Source organism: Eleutherodactylus coqui, chromosome 2, assembly GCF_035609145.1.
Source record: "Eleutherodactylus coqui strain aEleCoq1 chromosome 2, aEleCoq1.hap1, whole genome shotgun sequence".
Taxonomy (NCBI): domain Eukaryota; kingdom Metazoa; phylum Chordata; class Amphibia; order Anura; family Eleutherodactylidae; genus Eleutherodactylus; species Eleutherodactylus coqui.
Window position 1 is genome coordinate 4,293,934 of NC_089838.1, and position 22,991 is coordinate 4,316,924.

Sequence of the window (22,991 nt, forward strand, 5' to 3'; positions counted from 1 at the left end):
CCATCGTTAGTAGGCAATTAAAGAGGGCATCTTAAAGGGGTGGTATGGGAGAAAAAAATAATTGAAATTTGCTCAGTGTTGCATAAAAATGGAAAAAAGTCCTCCTGACTTCACCCCAGACTGCTGTTCTGACAGTGCCCGGCCTCCAGGGGCAGCAACGTGTCCCATCACAGGGTCATGTGCGGGCACTTATCGGATGGGGGGCAGCAGAGGTCACATGTGACGGCTGTCATTGCTGGAGCTGGTAGAAGAGTGCAGTGGGGACCGGACACCATCGGAACAGGAGCTGCGGGGGGCTTCATGGTGTTATACAATGCTTAGCATATTCCAATTCAGTTTTTTTTCTCCCTAGACCGCCCCTTTAAGGAAGGCGTGCAAATAGGTATTCTGACTGTAGACTTTTGTCATATCCACAGAACAGACCGACACGTCTGCTATTGGAGCATTGTGTACAACACATTATTAAGGGGGCACCTGTAGCTGACACATTAAGGGGGCACCTCCAGCTGACACATTATGGGGGCACCTATAGCTGACACATTATGGGGGCACCTATAGCTGACACATTAAAGGGGCACCTATAGCTGACACATTATGGGGACACCTGTAGCTGACACATTAAGGGGGCACCTATAGCTGACACATTATGGGGACACCTGTAGCTGACACATTAAGGGGGCACCTGTAGCTGACACATTGAGGGGGCACCTATAGCTGACACATTGTGGGGGTACTTGTAGCTGACACATTATGGGGGCACCTGTAGCTGACACATTATGGGGGTACTTGTAGCTGACACATTATGGGGGCACCTGTAGCTGACACATTATGGGGGTACTTGTAGCTGACACATTATGGGGGCACCTGTAGCTGACACATTAAGGGGGCACCTATAGCTGACACATTAAGGGGGCACCTATATCTGACACATTAAGGGGGCACCTGTAGCTGACACATTAAGGCGGCACCTATAGCTGACACATTAAGGCGGCACCTATATCTGACACATTAAGGGGGCACCTGTAGCTGACACATTAAGGCGGCACCTATAGCTGACACATTAAGGCGGCACCTATAGCTGAGACATTAAGGCAGCACCTGTAGCTGACACATTATTATGGGGGCACCTGGAGCTGACACATTAAGGGGGCACCTGTAGCTGACACATTAAGGGGGCACCTATAGCTGACACATTATGGGGGCACCTGTAGCTGACACACTAAGGGGGCACCTGTAGCTAACACACTAAGGGGGCACCTATAGCTGACACATTATGGGGGCACCTATGGCTGACACATTAAGGGGCACCTGTAGCTGACACATTAAGGGGGCACCTGTAGCTGACACATTATGGGGGCACCTGTAGCTAACACACTAAGGGGGCACCTATAGCTGACACATTAAGGGGGCACCTATAGCTGACACACTATGGGGGCACCTGTAGCTGACACATTATTATGGGGGCACCTATAGCTGACACATTATGGGGCACCTGTAGCTGACACATTAAGGGGGCACCTGTAGCTGACACATTATTATGGGGGCACCTATAGCTGACACATTATGGGGGCACCTGTAGCTGACACATTAAGGGGGCACCTGTAGCTGACACATTAAGGGGGCACCTATAGCTGACACATTAAGGGGGCACCTATAGCTGACACATTATAGGGGCACCTATAGCAGACACATTAAGGGGGCACCTGTAGCTGACACATTATTATGGGGGCACCTATAGCTGACACACTAAGGGGGCACCTATAGCTGACACACTAAGGGGGCACCTATAGCTGACACATTATTATAGGGGCACCTGGCGCTGACACATTATGGGGGCACTATAGCTGACACATTAAGGGGGCACCTATAGCTGACACATTAAGGGGGCACCTATAGCTGACACATTATGGGGGCACCTGTAGCTGACACATTAAGGGGGCACCTATAGCTGACACATTAAGGGGGCACCTGTAGCTGACACATTATTATGGGGGCACCTGTAGCTGACACATTAAGGGGGCACCTATAGCTGACACATTATGGGGGCACCTGTAGCTGACACATTAAGGGGGCACCTATAGCTGACACATTAAGGGGGCACCTATAGCTGACACATTAAGGGGGCACCTATAGCTGACACATTATGGGGGCACCTGTAGCTGACACATTAAGGGGGCACCTGTAGCTGACACATTATTATGGGGGCACCTGTAGCTGACACATTAAGGGGGCACCTATAGCTGACACATTAAGGGGGCACCTATAGCTGACACATTAAGGGGGCACCTATAGCTGACACATTAAGGGGGCACCTATAGCTGACACATTATGGGGGCACCTGTAGCTGACACATTAAGGGGGCACCTATAGCTGACACATTAAGGGGGCACCTGTAGCTGACACATTATTATGGGGGCACCTATAGCTGACACATTATGGGGGCACCTGTAGCAGACACATTAAGGGGGCACCTGTAGCTGACACATTATTATGGGGGCACCTGTAGCTGACACATTATTATGGGGGCACCTATAGCTGACACATTAAGGGGGCACCTGTAGCTGACACATTAAGGGGGCACCTGTAGCTGACACATTAAGGGGGCACCTATAGCTGACACATTATGGGGGCACCTATAGCTGACACATTAAGGGGCACCTGTAGCTGACACATTAAGGGGACACCTGTAGCTGACACATTAAGGGGGCACCTGTAGCTGACACATTATTATGGGGGCACCTATAGCTAACACATTAAGGGGGCACCTGTAGCTGACACATTAAGGGGGCACCTGTAGCTGACACATTATTATGGGGGCACCTATAGCTGACACATTATGGGGGCACCTGTAGCAGACACATTAAGGGGGCACCTGTAGCTGACACATTATTATGGGGGCACCTGTAGCTGACACATTATTATGGGGGCACCTATAGCTGACACATTAAGGGGGCACCTGTAGCTGACACATTAAGGGGGCACCTGTAGCTGACACATTAAGGGGGCACCTATAGCTGACACATTATGGGGGCACCTGTAGCTGACACATTAAGGGGGCACCTGTAGCTGACACATTAAGGGGGCACCTGTAGCTGACACATTATTATGGGGGCACCTATAGCTAACACATTAAGGGGGCACCTGTAGCTGACACATTATTATGGGGGCACCTGTAGCTGACACATTATTATGGGGGCACCTGTAGCTGACACATTATTATGGGGGCACCTGTAGCTGACACATTAAGAGGGCACCTATAGCTGACACGTAATGTGAAGATAAAGCATAGAGTCTATAGATCGTCCTTCATGTAATCCCAATGCCTTCATATTGGGGTGCTGCTCCTTAAAGGGGCGTAGATCCACAGCTGTCTGCAGTTCTGAGAATGTTTTTCTGCATGTTGAAGACGTCATACATGTCCGATTGATCAAAACATTTCAGCAATACCCAGAACCTATTGATAGTCACTACAGAATAATGTCCTGTGGTCAGAAGTGCAGAACTTATTGTTTTTGTCAAGGTTCTAACTAGTACAGAACTAGCAAAAACTTTCCAAAAGCGCGTGCATCTAATAAATGAATGCCAACAGCTCCACCATCTGTACGGTGTCAGTACTGCACAACTCTACATCTGTAGATCTCTTGCTCAAGACTAGAATTTATTTTTAGTAAATGGCGGCATAAGGTCAGGTGGCACCCTGTGTGGATTCTTTTTGGTGCCCCGCCCCCATAAGAAAAACATGATCTATATTGCCCTGATAGGCATTCTGCCAGAATTCTGCTTGTGCAGAAAGCAAGAGAGTATTGTACCCACAACAGAACAGCTCAGTGCATAAATACTGTACCAGAAGCAAGTTAATTACATAAAAACAGTATCAGAACCAACCTCAGTACATAAATACAGCACCAGAGCCTGGCTTATCACATAAATACAGGTCTAGAACCAAGCTTGGTACATAAATACAGCACCAGAATCAAGCACATAACATAAATACAGTACCATAACCAAGCTCATAACATTAATACTGTTTTAGAACCAAGCTCGATACATAAATACAGCACCAGAATCAAGCGCCTAACCTAAATGCAGCACCATAACCAAACTCATAACAAACATACAGCCACAGAACCAAGCTTATTGCATAAATACAGTATCAGAACCATAAATACAGCGCCAGAACCAAGCTCATAATGTAAATACATACACTTGTCTTCTGAGCGCGGGTATCTTTTTCTATTTACATATATTTTGTTTGCTTTCCGAAACTTGCCATTTCGGACACCAACCTGACGCTCATCTCCATTGGATGCCTGAGTGCATAAGAATTGTATATACCCACTCAAGGTGTGGCGGCAGCCGTTCCTTGGGTTGGCCATCCATGTCAGGTGAGTCCTCCTCTTTTATTGCTGCGCCCTATATATTCTATTTTCCCCGTTTCATCATTTACACAAGGCGCGATCCCACTAATTCTTTATCTATTTGTAGATACAGCCACGGAACCAAAGTCATAGCATAAATACAGCATCAGAACCAAGCTGCTAATGTAAATGTAGCCATGGAACCAAGCTCAGCAACTGTGTGGAGGAGGCGCCAATGGGCCAACAGCGATGTCTTGGAACATCAGAGGTAAGGAGCCAGAGCCAGGAGGAGGATGATTCACGTAGGATGATTCAAGACACTGCTGCCTGGAGGGAGAAGAATCACTTGTGCCGTGCACCATATTGTTTGGTTTTTAGGTCTTGGGGTTTACCAGGACTAAAAAATTGCTGGTCTGCCCTTGGGATCAGTGGTGGCAGGGTGGCCAAGACCGAGGTGTGACCGCTCTGCCATCTGTGCCCTCTGGTTTCCGTTTAGTGGACCCAGGGTGGCCGAGGTGTTATTTCCTGCCCGCGGGTCTCTTATAGTAAATAGACTAATGTACCGCGGAGCGATGAGTAATAAGGTGTTTTCATTAGCGCTATCCACATCCCATAAATCTACGGCCGCTGCGACTAGTTCTGTCAGAGGTCGGACAAGAAGGATAAATACAAGGCGATTACTAATCACTCGTTAAACGCGCCTTCACTCTCATTTATGATCAATAACGGTAATAATCTTCTATCTTGTAGCGCTCCGGAATCAATCCTTCACATTCACGGATCGTGAACCCGCAGCGTCCCAGGGACAATAAATAATCGCTGAAAGTCCCAACAGGATGCAAAACAACAGGCTAATGATTAAACGTAATAAATCCAAGAGGCCGAGAGAAAGCCCAACGCACTGATCTAATGCCAACTGTACGCCATTCACTCATTACAACAACAGGGGGGGCCAAAGAGTATGGCTTTATGGAAAAAAGTTTGGGGAAGTGATGTTTCACCTTGTGGCGAGCCCCACAAGGGCGTAGGGAGCATTATAGGCCATGCAATGCTCCCTGGGAGAAAGCTATGCAAATGAGTGGTGAAATAATGCTCCACAGCGCCACCTATTGGAAGGTAGCTACCCAAAGAATCAATGTCTAACCTTTTAACATGAATAGGGATGCAAATCAAAGCACAGTACCCATCTACAGAAAGGGGTTTGTCTACTGTGCACAGTCGGGTTGTAGTTGGCTAGGTGAGAGGCCATCAATATGAGTTCAGGCCAAGGTAATGTTTCTCCTTGTGGGCACTGCAGGGTATAGCAGTGAAAGATTCCAACATTGAAACATGACTAGGGATATACGCCAAGCCATAGTAACTAGGTACAAACAGCTATTTTGGGGTTCTTGCCCTTTATCAGGGCCAGTAGGGTCCTAGTTGGTTAGGTGAGCGCCCACTGTGCTGCTGTGCCCAAGGAGAAACATTGCCCTCTAGGCTCACCATGATGGCTTCTCACCTCAACTGAGCGCTGATGATGGGCAAGAAGCCAGAATCAGTTGTCTATACATGGGTACTGCGGTGTGACTTACATCCCTAGTTATGCTACAAGGTTGGATATTGACCACCTTCCAACAGGTGGCACCATGGAGGATTATTCCATCACTCATTTGCATAGCTTTTTCCCAGGGAGCATTGCGTGGCCCATAGGACTCCCTACACCCATGCGGTGGTCTCCAGACGAAGAAAACAGAATTCCCTTCAACTCATATTGATGCCTCTCACCTAGCCAACAAGAACCCTAATTAGATTGATGAGGGGCAAACACCCTAAAACAGCTGACCATACCTTCCACTAGGTGGCGCTGTGTATGATTATTTCATCATCATTTGCATAGCTTTTTCCCAAGATGCATTGTGAGGCCTATAAGACTTTCAACACCCCAGTGGTATTCTCCACAAGGAGAAACATTAACCCCTTCACACTGATGGCCTCTCTACTGTAAATTGACAAGGGGCAAGAGCCCCAAACAGCTGTCTGCACAAGAGTATTCCAATTTGGCTTTCATTCCTAGTAATGTTGCAAGGCCCATTAGATTAGGAGGTCAAATTTGACTCATAAAGTAGCTGCCTTTAGGTTGCGCTGTGAGGAAATTACTCCATTGCTCATTTGCATACTTCTAAAAAGTCAAAGGATTGCCAATTAATCATTTTCTATGACATATGAGAAGGACTGATGTGGTTAATCTATTCTTCATCCGTACTGCAGACTTCATCGGCTCTATAGAAGACAAAACCTTTGTAGCTAAATTAAAAGAAAATTCCACCTTAAAAGTTAAGGTGGAATTTTCCATTAATAAGATGGATGTTTTTTATAAACAATGACTAAGCTTCTACTGACTAATTTCCTTTCTCCCGCTATAATAATTAACATTTTTCCCCAACCCTGATGTCAATATTGATAGCGCTCCACCTGAAAAGCAAAAATGACTCAAACGTCTTGAAGGGTTTAGATGTGAGATATAACAGAATTAGCCGGAAGGATGCGAGTCGGGTTTGTAAATGCGAAAGACTAATAATAGTACAGCAAGAAGCCCGAGGAACAGCTGCAGCGCCGCCGACCGCCCCGACGAGGAACAGCTGCAGCGCGGCCGACAGCCCCGACGAGGAACAGCTGCAGCGCGGCCGACAGCCCCGACGAGGAACAGCTGCAGCGCGGCCGACAGCCCCGACGAGGAACAGCTGCCGCGCCGCCGACCGCCCCGACGAGGAACAGCTGCAGCGCCGCCGACCGCCCCGACGAGGAACAGCTGCAGCGCGGCCGACCGCCCCGCCGAGGAACAGCTGCAGCGCCGCCGACCGCCCCGACGAGGAACAGCTGCAGCGCGGCCGACCGCCCCGACGAGGAACAGCTGCAGCGCGGCCGACAGCCCCGACGAGGAACAGCTGCAGCGCCGCCGACCGCCCCGACGAGGAACAGCTGCAGCGCCGCCGACCGCCCCGACGAGGAACAGCTGCAGCGCCGCCGACCGCCCCGACGAGGAACAGCTGCAGCGCCACTGACCGCCCCGACGAGGAACAGCTGCAGCGCCGCCGACCGCCCCGACGTCTAGTCCTGCCAGACGGCGATCCGCAAAGATTAAACTTGGAGAGGAAGTTTGAAACCACAATTAGGAGGGAAATTAAAAGATGTGACAGTGTGGGGTTAGTCCCATCCTCAGTAGTCATGCCATTAATGACCCGTTAGTCGTACACACAAGCTTACCAACAAAGAGATATTAATTAATACTTGTCTATTAAGCAAAAGTCCCCAAAAAAAGCCCCTACTAAGGTGGAGGAGATAATAATAGCAATGCAGTATTAGGAACACATGGCCAGTAGGGGGCGCTGTGAGAGGTCCTGCATTTAGTTTCTACAATGATTAAAGGGGCGGTCTGGTGTAGAAACCAAAATAGCAGATCAGGGTACCTGTCGTCCGGCGCTGCTCCAACCACGGATAGCATGACGCGGGGACACGTATGGATACGTCAACCAAGTGTGCTTTATTCTGAAACGCTGTGGCTGCCCGGTTTATCAGCAGTATTTCATGTATGGGAAAATCTGGGACGCCAACTGTCACAGCTTACGAGTCTGCACGACCTACAGGCCCAGTTACAGATAACACAATATAGACTGATAGGCCCCAGAGACCATATGGAACCTGTATGCCTCCCTGCCGGCCGTATCACATCTTGTATCCAAGCTAGAGGTGGTACAACAGGGTATTGGAGCCTCCATGGCACCTGTATCACATCTTGTATCTAGGCTAGTGGCGGTGCAACAGGGTATTGGAGCCTCCATGCCCTCCTGTATCCAAGCTGTGCTCCTTTAGGTACTCTCTTATTAGAGGAGGTGTTAGTATACCGAGTCACGTTCATGGACAAGTATTAATAATGCTTTGGTCACGCTCCGGAAACTTTCATGCCTTTCTTGACATTTTAAATAGCTGCACCTTAATCCCGCGTGTATGTAACAGAGCGACAACGAGAACACCGCAGGCATGCAGAAGAAGTGACAGCAATGGATGGATTACTTAGAAGTCCATTAACTGGCACGGGGGCTCTGCAGGTAGAGCGACCTGCACATACATAGCGCCATTAAGAAGAACTGTCAGTAATGAGACAGTCCTGGTGGTTGCACTATAGTTTGCACTGACAGTGGGCAGGCGGTCAGCGTAGCGCTGGGGATCTCGAGTGGTGAATCCCCGGGGATTAACTATTGATGACCTATCCTGAGGATACAGGAAGTGACAGACTGTTGTTAGACTTAATGGTCAGAGTGAGAACTGCAAGATTTCAAGATTTTTTTAATATACTGTAGATCATGCCATCCAAAATTAGATAAAAAATCAACAATTCTTTAAAAATCTCTCTTCATCTATCTATCTATCTCATCATATCTATCTATCTATCTATCTATCTATCTATCTATCTATCTATCTATCTATCTATCTATCTCCTATCTATCTATCCCATATCTATCTCCCATCTATCTATCTCCTATCTATCTATCTATCTCCTATCTATCTATCTATCTATCTCCTATCTATCTATCTATCTATGTGTGAAAGCCCTCACTGACTGACTCGCCACTAATTCTCTAACTTTCCGGTGTCGCACGAACATGAAATTTGGCAGGATCATTCTTTATGTCCTAAATGAGGAGAGGGGTGGCACATTCTGCAGAGGGACATCGGTACATGCAGCCCGAGGAGAATTTAACACTGTGTATACATACTTTATTCCTAGGTTCCTCTAAGTACCCTTGACTTCCTAAATGTTTCCATGCAAACAACACATAAACACCTGTAGCAACTGACCTGGGGCGAGGCCGGTGTATCAGCTAGTGTGTTGAATATAAAAATGTGATTTATACAAGAGGTCATTTCTAATGACACATTCCCTTTAAGGCACTTGCAGGATGACAACCGCCCACTTTGTGATTTTCCTTTTGGCTGTTTTCCACATCTGTAAAACAATATAATTAAGCAGTCGACTCACTTTTCCCTCTTTAAACGTCTCCTTATGTTCATGTTTACTATACAATAAAATCAGTTTACAGTCAATACCAGTAAGGGGCCAGCGAGCTGCGAGAACAAGATCGTGGAGTCTATCAGCTGCTTATTGTTTATGTTCTCAAATCAAGACCCGGAGAAAGTCACAGGAGGAGACTGATGAAACGCATCCGAGCCCGAGCACAGATGACCTCAAGAAATGTTATGCTGAGTGCAGAGTATTCAGCCACTATTGTAGATATACGGTATATACCGCGCTAAAAAGCAGCACTTAAAGGGGTCGAACAGGACGTGAAAAACATTGTCACTGTCTTCAAGAAACAGCGCTGCTCATGAGTTGTACTCAGTATTGCAGCTCAGCTTCATTGAAGTTAATGGACTGCAATACCACACACAACCTATAAACAGGGGTGGCACTGTTTTTGGAAAGAAGTAGCCCCTTAAAGGTGTTGTCTAACAGCTGAACAAAATGGCACAATCCATGCAGCCTGCGTGAAACATAGAGGAAATAGTTTTTCTGGCACATAAAGGCTTACTCACAAGTAATCCTTTATTACAGGCAAATATTACAATTTCTGGTACTTCTTACAAAACTCTTATGATTTTCAGACAACAGAAATGTCTTCAATCCCTTGACCCTAAAGGGCATATATTGTAGGAGAGTAATACACAGGATGGCCTGCAGAGGACTACGGACAGGCATTCTGGAACCTGAGAGAGGATTAACATCTGTGGGTGTGGCAGAAACTGAAGATAAAAGTGTCAGTTCCGGACACACTCAGGGTAAGAAAGCTGTCTGCTGGGAGCCTGAGGTCCATGCGGACCAGTTCTGGGCCTGTCGCTAGTCTAAAAGAGGAGGACATCCTCTAGACAACCCTCTGGGTAATGAACCATAAGTATTGTGTGATATGCTGTTATGCTGTGTTGTGTGTTGTGGAATAAAACTGTCAGGCGGCCGATTTTAAAGTAATCCTGTATATGGAGCATCTATATACACGTGTAGTGTCCAATCCAGTCCAAGAGGTCAGCGATCCGCAGGACAGTAACCCTGACTTGCCACAATATGTATACCCTCCAGTAATGGGGTTTGCAAGGAGGGTGCCCAAGACAGCTGTCACCTGCCCACAACAGGTGCGATTAGCACTCATGTTGATTACCTGTCATCCCTTTAAATGTTGCAGTCAATTCTGACAAAGACATTTAAATGCCCCAATCGGCATTTGGGGATCCCAAATCTACCCCACCCAAACCCCCGTGATGTGATCATGAGGTGCCCCAGGGCTGCCATATATTTCTGCCTACTAAGCCTGTGGCACTATATATGGTAAAAAAGATCAAGAAACTGCAAGTTCGAGTCTCCTATGGGGACTAAGAAAAAAAAATCATTATTGAGAAGAATAAAGGATATTAAAAGTGTAAAAAAAATGTAAGATTTGCCTTGAATAAAGGATTATCTGCAGGGAAGTCTTTGTGTGACGGACAAACTATTTCCTGTATGTTTCCTGATCACCTGGCTGGCATCAACGCTTGGGCGTTACTATTCTGACTGAGCGGTGAGCTGGTACCTCTCTTCGTTTTGGCCTATGAGAAACCCTTCCTAGAGGGTAACTGCTGGTAGAATGGGCTGAATGTGGATGCAGCTCTAGACTGGAGGGGTGTGGCCATTGGAAACTGGATGGGGTGGAGTAATGGGTGGAGCCCGACAGCACACTGTTCATTGGTATTGATGTAAATGTGTTGGCAGGCTCCGCCCCATCTCTGGTGCCATGCCATTCCCCTACTGCTAATAGAGCTGCATGTAATCCATCCACTTTAGAATGAGTATCTCTTAGTGGCAGACATTTTATAACTTTTAGGCAACCCCTTTAAACTTAGTCCTTTTCTTTTAAAGAGTTTGTCTGGTTCAGAAAACCCACTCCTACCAATAGAGGGGAGTCCCTCATCCAAGACCCCAATCCAACTGCCAGAGCAAAGAATAGCTACAAAGAGTGTCTCTCTCTGGAGGACCGAACATGTCCATGCATTACATGAACAGCCCATTGGTTTCAATGAGAACTGTGTAATGCTTCACTTGCCCTGTGGGGGCGTTGCAGGGAAATCAAAGTCTTGCTGAAGGATTCCCCAACAGATTTCTAAATGCAGCTTGATCACCCCTATGCTGCAAAAGTCCTTTATGATGCACAATTAACCCTTTTTCTTCTGGATCCCCTCTGCAGCATCCTCCCATCTGCCCTTTCATTGTCATATGTTGTATATCAGGACCCCACCGGCACATCTGTGACCACCCACCGCCCCCCAGTACTACAGCTCATTCTGGGTGTTACTATAGAAAACTACAGCTACACCCATCCTAACCTTTTCAGCTCAGACTTTGTGATGTTCACATTGATGCCCAACAGGTCACATGATCTCCAATAAATTACAATAACGGTAAAGTGTATCTCTGAAAAAAAAATAATGCTGAAAAAAACGCCATATGTCCCAAAAGCAGAATCCTGAATGCAGCTTTGGATGCAACTAGAGTAGAGATACGAAATAACATAACAATGAATTCATCAATTCATGCTGCTTGCGCCAAATTCTGACCTCCCCCCATCAATCTTAATCCATGGGCAGGCAATGTTTTTTCCGCTGCTCAGTGATACAAGTTTTGCGCTCACCTTTCTGTTTCTCTTAGATACAATGTTGCAAGAACTGGGCGTCTGCTGTTGCATCTCATCCATGCTAATATAAAGGGCAAGCGCTGCCACGCTCCCCCTTACACAGCGCCGCGGCATGCAGCCACTGGGATATGCCGCTGATGCCCCCGCTAAGCCCCGCCCCCTCTGGCCCAAGATCCAACTATATACTAAGGCATACCTGGCCTTTCCTTATTGCAACATCCCCTGTAAACTAGAAGGCGCCTGAGAAGGATTTAGTTGTGTCCCTGTTGACGTACAGCGATGCGCTCGCTATATGGACACTCCCCTAGCAGGGGCGAAGGCGCCAACATGGCCAGGTGAAGGGCTGTGGGCTGCTGTTACATGGAGGCCAGGGGTCTCTGGGTGATAATCTTATATCTTGTGACTCTTGCAAGAGAGAAGTAAATGTGGAGAGCGTCTCCTCCACAGAGATCAGATAATGTCAAGTGGCTGTTAGAAAGGAGTGTTGTTATTACAGCCAGTAAAGATAAGAGATATTAGTACAAGAGTCGTTATATACGGCGCCGCGGTCTAATCCAAGGAGCAGAATAAACGATGCCCTTGCCAGGGGAGCAGGGAGCCCGGCGTATGAGCAGACTGAGGGGTGTACCTGCAGGGTCTGGTCTGGAGTATGGATTTATTTAGGGGGTCTCTATTTGTTCAAAGGGTTTGGTCTGGGGTCTGTGTTAGTTTAAGGGGCTGCATTTGTCCAGTGATCTGGTCTGGGGTCTTTATTTGTATAGAAGGTTCAATCCAGGGTGTGTATTTATTTAGGAGTCTTTCCTGGAGTCTCTATTAGTTTAGGGGGAATAGCACTTATTTAAAGTCCTTGTCTGAAGTCTGTGTTTTTCAAAGGGTCTGGTGTGGGGTCTGTATTTGTTAAGATGATCTGGTCTGGGATCTTGGTTTGTTTAGAGGATCTGGTCTGGGATCTCTGTTTGTTTAGAGGATCTGGTCTGGGATCTCTGTTTGTTTAGGGGATCTGGTCTGGGATCTCTGTTTGTTCAGAGGATCTGGTATGGGATCTCTGTTTCTTTAGAGGATCTGGTCTGGATCTATGTTTGTTTAGGAGATCTGGTCTGGGGTCTGTGTTTGTTTCGAGGATCTGGTCTGGGATCTCTGTTTGTTTAGAGGATCTGGTCTGGGATCTGTTTGTTTAGCGCATCTGGTCTGGGTTCTGTATTTGTTTAGAGGATCTAGTCTGGGGTCTGTATTTGTTTAGAGGATCTGATCTGGGGTCTGTGTTTGTTTAGAGGATCTGGTCTGGGATCCCGGTTTGTTTAGAGGATCTAGTCTGGGATCTAGGTTTGTTTAGAGCATCTGGTCTGGGTTCTGTATTTGATTAGAGGATCTGATCTGGGGTCTGTGTTTGTTTAGAGGATCTGGTCAGGGATCTCGGTTTGTTTAGGGGATCTGGTCAGGGATCTCGGTTTGTTTAGAGGATCTGGTCTGGGATCTCAGTTTGTTTAGAGAAAAAAAAAAAAAAAAAAAAAATCACAGTGGTATTCCAAATCTATATAGCCTTAGAATTGCCCTTCACAGATATAGACCAGAGTCGTGCCTCAAAAAGTAATAAAGGGCTAGTCACATAGACCTGTATATCCAAGTCTATAGGTACTGGATCGGTGCCCAATTACAGCCTGTGGCCTGTAAGAAGTAGTCTAATAGGGTTGGATCGATCATCCAATGCGCCAAAAATAGATAAGTAGTGCTGCCCCAAATGCCGGACAGGACTGCGTAGCCCTACTAGTAAGGGGAGTTAAGCTACAGGAGAAAGAAAGGAGAGATATAGTGCCTGCGGCTCTGATGGTGTCTCTGAGGGAATCGTCCCTGGAGATTCCTTCCGTGAACGGGGAGTCGAGATATGCAACTTTTTCCTACTTGCCGGGAGACTCATATAATACAACCGGTCTCACTGCAATTAGTAAAGTCGCTAGCAATATACCTGTAGGCTTTCATCGGTCCGTTTGCTATCATCATCTAGCAAAGCGACCCTTCACACTTAGTCTCTGAGCCTAGGGAATTAATAGGAGGAGAACCTTTGTTTTATTTCCTTCTATAAAAACAAGGACTACCAACAAGGGTCTTATTCACTAAAATAGGATTCATAGGGATTATCACATAGAATTTAGGGCAATTTTCGGCCCTGCTCCTGAAGAACCGCCCCAGACAGGGACGGAGAAACGCGTCGAGCTAATGTCCTATCCCTAAAGGAAATTAATTTTGAAATAGAGCTAATGTCTGAACGAATAGCCACGGAAGTGATCACGTACTTCTGGAGCAATTATTCCGTTGCTCCAAACTGATGAACGTTTGAGTGACCACTACAGTGACTATTCGAAATACGTACACTAAATACTGGAACAGTCACTCACTGTGTGAAATCAATACACAACTCTGAATTAATACGTTAACAAGTGCTGAAACACTGAAAGACACCCTAGTAGTCACCTACCTGCTGAGTAATTATCTCATCCTCAAGACATGAAAAGAATGCTTGAGTGAGCACTGAGCGACTACTCAGTTACTGACGTTGGAACATCCACATTAATATCTGAGTGTTCATCCACTGAGGGGTTTAATTTCCCCCATGATTAACGTATAAATATACGAACCATGAGTGACGACGTATCCAGTATGGTGTAACATAGATCTTTTGATCAACCATATGATCCTTATTGAAAATAGCGATAATAATGGTCAAGGGGTTTCCAGCTGTGAACCAGCCACGCTAAATCGGAAACCTTCTTATTGTGACGTACCGCTATAAACCAGTGACCCAGTCCCCTAATTCTGTCAATAGGGGTTAACCTGACTGGATACCTAAGGGGAATTGAGACCCTTACTCCATCCGGTCACTGAGTCACTCAGCACGATCCATGTTGTCAGTCCACGTGTGTCAGTGTTTGTTATATGATTTATGTGGCCCTAATTTTAAACAAGTTATTAATAAAAGTTATCTATTTTAATTTTGTCTATATCTGTGAAGGGCAGTTTGTTTAGAGGATCTGGTCAGGGATCTCGGTTTGTTTAGAGGATCTGGTCTGGGATCTCGGTTTGTTTAGAGGATCTGGTCAGGGATCTCGGTTTGTTTAGAGGATCTGGTCTGGGATCTCGGTTTGTTTAGAGGATCTGGTCTGGGGTCTCGGTTTGTTTAGAGGATCTGGTCTGGGGTCTGTATTTATTTAGCCTACTTTTATTAATTTGGGATCTGTTTTTTGACAAATGGTCTGGGGTCTGTGTTTATTTGGGAGGCCATATGCACTACTTGTGATTTAAATGCCTTGGTTTGGAGCGTGCTCTATGTAAATGGGTGGGGCATATATGAAAAAAATATTGCCTCGCTTTCTGCGCGTGCCGCCTAAAAGTTCTAAAACTGTGGTAAATCCAAAATAGCCTAAAACCGATAATTGCTTTAAAGGGGTAGTCCCAAAATTGAACTTTATAGTCTATATGTAGGGTAGATAATAAAAGTTTGATCAATTTGGGTTTCAACGAGAACGGGGGTCCTATGTCTCCCTTTCCTCACTTTGGCTTCACTGCACTCACCCACAGAGAGGAGGAGACTGAATGAAGCGGCGGTTAAGCAGATGTGGTGCTGCTTCATTCATCTTCAATAGAACCACTAGAGATAGCTGAGCACTTGAACTAGTCAGTCCCAATGAAATGAATGCAGCAGCACCGCACATGTACCGCCGCACCATTCAACTGCTCCTCATTGCAAGCACTGAGGTAGAAGGCGGGGCATTGGACCCGGGACCCTCGGGATACTCAGAAGTGAGACTCCCACCGATCGGACTTTTATCACATATCCTATGGAGAGGTGATATAGATTAATTTTGGGAATAATACTTTAATTCGGACATGCCACTGTTCAGCCGCTGGGACGGCCCGGCATGAGCTGTCATTGTTTCTTCTCTCATGGTTTCAATAAACATAATACATTTCGCTTCGGCCATTAAGCCGATCCGACAGTCGTTAAAGTACCCGTTTTGTAGACTTCTGAGGACATCTCTAAGCCTTCCCTGGTGTTAGATGAGCACTTCCCGTCCCGCTGCTCGCGGGTGCAGCCCGCACTTTGTTCATCCATCAGGAAGGTAAGAGACGCGAGTCGTTCATTACGTGATGTTTGCTGCCGGCCGACTCTCCGCCGGGCCGTCAGTGTTTCATCTACTCTGCGAAACCGTATGAATTATGAAAGAAACGCAAAAAGACAAACGTCTCTGGGAACCTCTGATCACGTCAGCGCTGGGCGCCCATCAGCGTGCCTGATACAAACATTATCTTGGTTTTCTGGGGATCGTCTCAATAATAAGCGAAAGCTCTAAAAATATCCAGCGCCAAATTATCAAATGCTCCGGATTATTCAACGGTGATAAAAAAGTATCTGAAACAAAACTTTCAGAATGTCCCAAATAAGATACATACAAACTTCCTCAGGCTCAGACCTCCCAACATTGAAAGGATGAACAGAGGGACCAATCCCTGTGTATGAGGCAAATTTACATGAAGTCACACCTTTGAACCCGTGCCTCCATGTCCCCTCAAAATAATAGTGGCCCTCTGTGCTACAGTCTAATTTTATGCTCCTCCAAAGTAATAATGCCCATATGTGCCCCCTCAAGTTACTGTAATAGTGCCCCCTCTGAACCTCTACAAAGTAATAGTGTTTCTATGTACCTCTCAAAGTAATAGTGGCCCTCAATGACCCTCAAAGTAATAGTTGCCCTCTGTGCTATAGTACCAGTATATGCCTCCTCAACGTAATAATGCCCCTAGGTGCCCCCTCAAGGTACTGTAATACTGCCCCTCAAAGTAATAGTGCCACTCTGAGCCTATCAAAATGTGCCACTCTGTGTGATACTGCAGGTCTGTGCCCCCTCAAAGTAATAATTTCCCTATGCACTCCCTCAAATTATTGTAATAGTGCCCCCTCAATGCCCCTCAAAGTAATAGTGGCCTTCTGTGCTATAGTACCATTCTATGCCTCCTCAAAGTAATAATGCCCCTAGGTGCCCCCTCAAGGTACTGTAATAGTGCCCCTACAAAGTAATAGTCCCCCCCCCCCCCCCCGATGCCCCTCCAAGTAATAGTGCCACTCTGAGTCTATCAAAATAATGATGCCCCTTTTTGCTGTCCTTAAAGTACTAGTGAATAAGGGAGATGGAATAAATCCTCCACAGTGCCACCTATTGAAAGGCAGCATTCCTTCGAGTCAAAGTGGGACTTTTTATACAAGTCTTCTTACAATGACTGGGAATCAAAAGCAAAGCCAGTTTATAGTATATAGTTGCTCTCCCTAAGGAGAAAACAGCGTTTCTAAAGTACTAGTGCCACTCTGTGACCTCTCAAAATGTGCCATTCTGTGTGATACTGCAGGTCTGTGCCCCCTCAAAGTAATAATTTCCTTATGCACTCCCTCAAATTATTGTAATAGTGCCCCCTCTGTGCCCCTACAAAGTAATAGTGTCTCCCTGTGGCCTGCCAAACTAACAATGCCTCTCTGTGCCCCCTCAGAGTAATAGTGCCACTCTGTGACCTCTCAAAGTTATAATGCCTCTATGTGCCCCCTCAGAGTAATAGTGCCACTCTGTGACTTTCTTAAAATAATAATGCCTCTCTGTACCCCTTCAAAGTAGTAGTGCCACTCTATGGCTTCTTAAAGTAATAATGCCCCTCTGTGCCCCCTCAAAGTAACAGTGCCACTCTGAGCCCCCTAAAATAGTAGTGCAAATCTGTGCTCCCTGCAGTCCACAACTTCCCCCCATGCCCCAAAAATTAGGCTGACAGAAGCTAAAGTTTCTTACACTACTGCAGGATACTTCAAGCTCTGTGTACAGCATAGCCCGGCTCCTTCCAGTCTCCTGCTCCCAGTACCAGTGCCAAAGAGCAGGAGACGGGGGGCGAGGTCAGGCTATGCACAGAGTCGCACTATGTCCTGCAGCAATGTAAGGCAGTTTTTACTCTGCCCTCGACTATCGTCACCACTTGTAGGGTCAGCGCTTCAGTCCTGTAGTCGCCGCTCCCTTCTGACTGCGTTGTAAGGCGGTCCTTGTTATCCATCACAACCAATCACAGCGCAGCTTTCATCTTAACTCAGCAGCCTGAGAAATGAAGGAGTACGCAGAGTCTGAATCATCAGGCTTTCTGGGTTATCAGATGCCAGATTAAAGGACTTTTTAAGAGTATTTTTTAAAATCCGGCCTCAGTGTAAAGCAGTGTAAAAATAAGTCCTGCTGGCGCAGCGCCCGCCGCCGTGAGGTCATCCAATGGGTTCTGGCCTGAGTTGTACAGCTGACTCTGACCCCCATTCACCGAGCCCACAGGGTTTGAGTCACACTAATAGCAGCAGCCGTGTAGAGTGTCTTCTCCGCGCCGCGGGATGTGGTGAGCGGTCAGAACGTTCCACTCCATACCTGCAATAATATAAAAGGAGCGCGGCCATAAATATCACATAAATAGCGGTTTACAAGGTGACGGCGCGTGTTTCACCGTGACATTGAGCTTCCTCTGCGCTGCCTGTTTCCAGCACGTGGGCGGCCGCCGCTCATCCCATCCTCGCCAAACATTAAACCAGTCCATCAAAAACCCGCTGAACCTTCACACCAAGAGTTAAAGAAAAAACATTTCCACTTTGAGACCAGAGAGCTGCTTCATCTACAAGCGGCGGAGCAGATGTGTCACCGCGCCGCTAAAAAGGGGGGAAATCCTAAAAACAGAAACGTGTAAAACCGCAGCAAAAGCAAAAGGTTCAAATCAGATGGGACAAAAGTGAAACGATGTAACAAGACAGAAAAAAGTTTGGAAAAAGTTTTTTGTTTGCCCTTTATTTTGTGAACAGAGCCGCGGGCGCAGATGTGACTGGAGCCTTCGGCCGGCATCACATGAGCAGAGGCGCAATTGTGCACGCCACAACGCCACGCTGAATGAGACTTACACGCGTATCATTGGTTCTGGTACGTCTCTCCCCCGCAGCATAATCTTCATTTGCGCACTGCAAACAAACGCATCACTTGAAATAGCTAATTAGTTCCGGACGTGTTCTTTTTCCAGCAGAATTCCGCAGCGTATCGCGCATCTCCACGCGCATTTGTGCAACCGCCCCATTGACTTCTATGGGAAGCTTTGTTGCGCAAATTTGCAGAAAAATAGAGCACGTTCTATTTTCCCTTTTACACGATCGGAATGCACGCGCAAAATACGGAAATGCGAATGAACCCAAGGTTTTTAATTTTAGAATTTTTTTTTAGTTTTTAAAAAGGGTTTTAAAAAATATTTATTTTATTAACTTTCTCAATTGTTTTGACTTTTTTGAAATGTAGATTTTAAAAGATTTCCTTGATTTCATTTTTAGGATTAGAGAATATTTCTCATGCGTGTTCACAATTATAAAAAATGAGAATAAATATTTTTAAAAAGTCTAAACTGGTGACATTTCTGTGGTAGTAGCGCCCCTCTGTGCCACGTGCCGTGGGCCCTAGTGGGGTATAGAGAAGGGCACTGCCTATGGCCGCTTTCACACAGCCTAGAAAACCGCGCCAGATCTGGGTGTCGCAGGAGACACAAATCTCGCACGAATACGAACCCCGTCCATCTAAGTGCAGTCACACTCCAGACAGTTCTCTTCCCGCACCACATCAGGTCGCCCATCTTTGCGTGTTCCTTGTTTTCAATGTTTTACACTTGCCGATCCTCTGATGTGGCTAAAGGCGGCGCCGGAGGATATGATTTTTTTTACTTTGCCGCACCCTGCAAGAAATCCCCCCCCCCAAAAAATCCCTCCAGCGGTACCGCTAGGTGCTGGCGCCCTGGTTGGCCTAATGAGTATCAACTGATGCCCTGGTTGGGTATCAACTGATCGGCGAGGATGCCAAGCGATGGACCCCTGCCCTAAACACTAGCATTCCACATGACATACTGGAGCTTCTGTTCTTGTGCTGTCCCTCTATTATTCCTATTGGAAATGAATGAATAAATTGACAACTAGGCATTCTTTAATCCTTTGCCAATGGGGTTAGTCCACATACAGTGTAAGACTAGGGCCAGGAAACAGGTTGTGCAGCCCTGTGACCTCACAATCTTATAGAAATCAACTATCGTTACAAGGCTTGTATAAAGAGTCTAACACTGACTTGCAGGAATGCTGCCTTCAAATAGGTGGCGCTGGGGAGGTAATCTTCCATCTCCCTTATTTGCATATTACCCAGAGGAGCATGTATGGTCTCCTCACTCACCTAACTAGCATGTTGTTACAACCACGGCCCACTGATCACGAGAAATGCAAAAACAATGGATTTTTTGCAACCTGAGAGGCACAGCTACTTACCAGTTGTAACATAATCACATTGACTTCAATTAGATTGCAGGGCTATACTGTGGTCTTTGACCACATGACTACTGTCGCTGCCAAATTTGCTGTGTAGCTTTAGCCTAATTGTATATATTGAATGGGAAGTGCCAGACTATGCCAAACAGAATAGCAATGCCCACTTGCCAATTTATTCATACAGTTCCAGGAAGAATAATAGAGGAACAGCACTTGTTATGGCCAAATATGCTGTGCAGCCCTAGCCTCATTGTAAATGCTGACTGGACAGTGTCAGACGATGTCATGCAAAATGGAAACGCCTAGTTGCCAATACATTCATACAATTCCCAGAGGAATAACTGAGGAACAACATGAGTTGTAGCCAAATTTGCTGAGTAGCCCTAGTTTAATTGTAAATACCAACAGGAAAGTGTTAAACTATGTCAAGCAGAATAGCAACGCCCACTTGCCAATTTACTCATACAGTTCCAGGAGGAATAACAGAAGGCCAGCATGTGTGGTGGCCAAATGTGCTGTGTAGTCCAAGCCTAATTTTAAATGCAATGTCCAGCGGAACAATAACACCTAATTGGAACAATAACACCTAATTGCCGATTTATTTATACAGTTCCAGGAGGAATAACAGAGGAATGGCACAATAGAGTGTACTAATAAAGGATGCCTATTTCATGGGACGCTCGGGTATTTGCTACTAGTAGGAGAGCCGACTCCAAGCAAACTGTAAATCTATAAAGAGAGAGTTAAAAGAAAGATGGCACGCAGCTAAACATGATCTACGCGGCCCCCCGGCTCCCCCCGGCCCCCTACAAGCTGGCTCACAGTCACTTCATGATACTGATACTTGCAGCAGGTTCATGCTAGCTGCGTCCTTTCTAATCCAAGCCCTCTTCAAAAACCGAGAACCCTACGGGAAGGAAGCCAGCGGCCGTAATGAGGTCTGAGGCTTACAGCATGACAGCGGCTCAGCCTCTCACCGCAGTCTTCATTTAATTCGGTCACCGCCGGTCATCATTCCCAGGGCTCGGGTGTAAAGAGGCGGCTAAATGGTGGTCTGAGCTAAGCAAATACATCAGAGACTACATTAAAGGGCCCCTCCGCTGCCTATTATATTCATCCACTATCCCCCGGTATATATAAGTGGGCTGGTGGGACCTTGGGGAGTTACTCCTGTCTGTATCCACCGGCCTCTTCCTCCTCAGATGGTCATGTGATCTCAGATCTGACCACCTCAGATCTACTTGGGGCTATGTGTGAACCTTCTAGTCAGGGGCTCAGTCTATGTGATGCTGCATGAATTCTACCACAAAACGGTTTACAGGGGGACACAGAGACTCCTGTCACAGTTATTGATGATGATCACACAGTTATAATAGAGGAGATCACAGCTCATCCTTCTGTACAGCTATGGGTTGTAGCTTATTTAGGTGACTATAGAATGTAATGATCATTAAACTGTTCACCCAACAGGCAGAAATGGTATAGCCCACCCCCCACCCCTCTAGCTAATGCTGTGCTGATGCATCATGGGATTGATTGAAAGTAAAAGTAAAAAAATCTCACTCTCAAGATGGTGGCTGATAAGCATCAGACAGGGGGCTGCACTGCAGGGAAGTGGCAGCAATACACTGAGGAGACCTTTAGAGTGTGACAGGCAATTAGTTGAGAGGTGCAGCAATGGAAAAATATGTTTTCAGTGGAATGGCCCTTGAAAGGGGACGTGTCTTCAGAAAAATGACCTACTGTATAATTCCGGCTTCTGGTGTTAGGGCTCAGTCACACGGGCGTTTTTTCGCACGATTTACAGCTGCGTTTGCGCTCCGCATCTATATAGACCCAATGCTTTGCAATGGGAGCGGTCACATGTGCGACTTTTTCATGCGCACAAATGCATGCGTCGAAAATTATAGGACACAACGATTAGCAGAACGCATGTAACTGCATTCTGCGACAAATCATTGTGTTCTGTGTATGGGCGCTCAATGGGGCCGGCAGCAGCAGCGCCGACCCCATTGAGAACATATACTAAAGATCGTTCTCCCATTGAATTCAATGGAGCCGGCAAAACAGCCAGCTCCATTGAAAGCAATGGGCTGCCGGCAAGCGCTGTATGAATTTTCGGGGAAAGGCTTCAAATATAAGCCCTTACCTGAAAACCATCCTAAAAAAGTGTAAAAAAAAAAATCTATACTCACCTCTCTGCAGCTTCCGGGGCTCAGTCGTGTCCAACCGGCTCTTCTCCTGAACTGCTTTGAGTAGTATTCAGCAAGCGGGGATTTAAAATGAATTCATGAATGGGTGAATGCTGCCTCTGATTGGTTAAGCACTGTGACCAATCAGAGGCAGCTCTCAGATGTCATTCAATAGGGACCAAGTAATGGGAATGGGGTGGAGCAGGAGGAGGGGTTAATACAGTTAGAACTGGCAGAACAGTTAGTAGGAAAACACGTAATATAAAAAATAACCAAAACCTTCTAAACTGTATGGTGACTAATGCTGGAAGTCGGACCAATAAAGTAGGCAAACAAGAAGTAATAATAATGTCTGAGGAAAACTGCGACATAGTGGGAATAACTGAGACCTGGCTGGATGAAA

General features: G+C 46.4%; 1 protein-coding gene across 1 annotated transcript in view; it reads right to left on the reverse strand.

Moving 5' to 3' along the window:
* Positions 1-22,991, reverse strand: part of PRR5 (proline rich 5) — a 96,813-nt gene that overhangs the window by 54,193 nt on the left and 19,629 nt on the right. The window lies entirely within an intron of this gene.